The sequence below is a fragment of the Papilio machaon genome, chromosome W (assembly GCF_912999745.1).
Source record: "Papilio machaon chromosome W, ilPapMach1.1, whole genome shotgun sequence".
NCBI classification, from domain to species: domain Eukaryota; kingdom Metazoa; phylum Arthropoda; class Insecta; order Lepidoptera; family Papilionidae; genus Papilio; species Papilio machaon.
In genome coordinates, this window is record NC_060015.1 from 6500417 (window position 1) to 6503254 (window position 2838).

At 34.8% G+C, this 2838-nt stretch overlaps 1 pseudogene; it reads left to right on the forward strand.

Moving 5' to 3' along the window:
- The first annotated feature begins 235 nt into the window (after positions 1-235).
- On the forward strand, positions 236-2387 carry LOC123723198 (annotated as a pseudogene).
- The last annotated feature ends 451 nt before the right edge of the window (positions 2388-2838 follow it).

The window sequence follows — 2838 nt, forward strand, 5'->3', positions numbered from 1 at the left end:
TTTCTTGTGTAGTTTACTTAACTCCTAACCATTCTAATATTGTTTAGTGCACGTGTGTTGCCATCTAACGATGTTTCTTGTTAAATCACTGAGCTGGGTCCTCGCGATACAGGCTGCGCCTAGTGCGAGGATCCTGGACAATTCACTGTATTTTTTGGATGTCAATAAATATTTTTTCATTTTTTTTTTTTTCATTTTTATGAGAGATGTTGTCTAAGACATATTGGAATTGATTTTCCATGAGTTGGTGATAGCACTCTAAACCGGAACTTGTTGTTTATTGCCTACCGATGGTACATCTCTGATGCGACTATCACCGGATTGATTATTTTCCATGGAGTGGATTACTGAGTACTTCATAGTAGTATGAATACATTATATTGGTCTGAGTTGATGGAGGTATTTGCTAAGATATTGTTGTTTGCTGCGATATCTGGTATGCGTCTTGAATGAAGTACATTGGAGATCTTATGATGACCTTGTGCAAATTCAATGATAGCGCCTAATATTGTAGTATGACGCTTATCTTAATTAGATTTGCCCAAGTCGGATCTCTTGCTTCGAGATTGCAGACTGTCTGACCTCCCATGTTTAACAGAATTAATATGGCCAGTAAATTGTCCACATTTTGAAATATTAATGACGAGTTGTCATTGAGTGATGCAAATTTGATCGATGTCTATGCTTTGCAATAAGACACAAAAATCTCACCTACTGAATAATTGAATATACTGATATATAAAATTGTGGCAAATAGCTTTCTTGATCATAGTTGGTGGAGCATATGCATTTGTCTCATGCGTGGTGGTAGCTGGAGGGAACAAAGTTCTCAAGGCTGCGAAAGCATTCGCTCAACGTTGGACCCCACCCCTTGAGGCGAGCAGTAGACTCACAATGCGCTCTGCAGGCTGAGACCTGTGCTGACTATGACCTGAGAGTCTTGCCTTATATTATTAACACCTGTCGGTGTACAACACGCATTGATATGCGATATCGATTGAATTTGTGCTTACGCACTGACAATGAGTTGATACTCACTCGCTGGTTCGCCAGTATTTATTGGAATCCAAAGGCCAACTATTGTCCCTACTTCGGGGGGAGTGCAATAGTGGGTCGGCACTCACCGCACACAGCGGGAGATGTTTTTGGAGCTGTGTGCCTCCCCACATTTTTTTTTTAAGAAATGAGGGGAGCGACTAATACTTGTAATGGGAATTGTAAATATAGCTTGTAAGCCTTTTACAAGTATATTAAAGATAATTTTTATTTTCCTTTAATTTTAATTAATTATTAAGAGATACTAAACTCGGATTCGAGAATGGAAGTGAATAGTCATTACTCCAAATATAACCTAAAAGAATCAGTTACTATAAAACACAACGTAGAACAAAGTCCTAAATTAGACGATCACATATATAAAATATCCCTGGCACAAATAACAAACTCAACCTTTGGAAAGATATACAAATTTTGTGTCCTTAGTCTACTGCAAAATTTTGTATAAACTGAGAGTTTGCATATATTTTAAAAGGATAGTTACAATATGATGGCAATATTTTTACTTTATTTGATTGTAAGCAATATTTTCTCCAAGCAGTGAAATCAAACATCATTTTTACTGTAGAAAACACTTTTACTCTTTAAATGTACAAATGGTAATTAATCGGCTAAACTTACATTTAAATTATACTTTAATTACATTTTAATTATAATTTTATATATAAACATATTATTTTCAGATTTGTGATAGCGACTGTCGTATCCTTAATGTGAATGCTAAGTATGGTGGAGCTACACATGATGCATTTTTGGATTTGGGAAAATAGTGAAGGAAATAAATTCATGCAAGAGCTATATAGAAACAATGAACAAGTGTGGTTATTAGGTAAAAATAAAATATGTATTAATTATAAGTGATTAAGAATATAATGTTTAAAGTACATAAATATATATTAGTAAAATACTATTTTTTCAGGTGATTCTGGATATCCCCAAAGGCCTCGGTTGATGTTACCACCTGTTACCGATGCTGTTGAAGGGAGTCCTGAAGCAGTTTACACAACTGTTCATGGAAAAGCACGGGTGGTCATTGAAAATACATTTGGGCGACTTAAGAATAGGTGGCGTTGCCTAAGTAAGGATCGCACCCTCCATTACAATCCTGAGAGGTGTGCTGCTATAATCATGGCATGTTGTGTTTTACACAACCTAGCAATTGACTTTCCGGTGCCAGATCCACAAGTTGAAGTTGTTGAGCAAAGTACAAATACATCTGAGGTAGCTCTACAAGAATGTGATGGAGATGATTTACTTCGGGGTAGAACTTTTAGAAATATTCTTATAGATAAAATTAGTAGACTCCGTAATGTTTAATTTTTTAATTTTATGTCTTCAGTTACATAGTATAACTTAATCCTAAATTTTTAAACTATTATTAGATGTAATTAATTAATTATAAATTTATGTAATACTAATATATACTTTTTTTATTCAGTTCATCAAAGAGATCACCTTTCAAAACATTTATGAACATCCATTCCTATCATCATTTATTTCTGTCATCCACAAATTTATTCAACACTTTTAAAATCTCTTTCATTACCTCCAACAATTGACCTTGCAACTGAAGCTCTACATCACGCTGTCGTATCCTTTCTCTCTCAAGCTCTAACACTAAACTAACTCGTTCATTCTCAGATTCTCTTGCTTTCGCCTCATTCTCACGTAACATTTTCACTAACAATGCAGTCTTGTCCATTTTTTTTTTTTTTTGGTGGGTTGCTGACTCGTCCCAGGAACATTCCAGTCTTCTCTGGAAATATTAATTATGTAAAATAT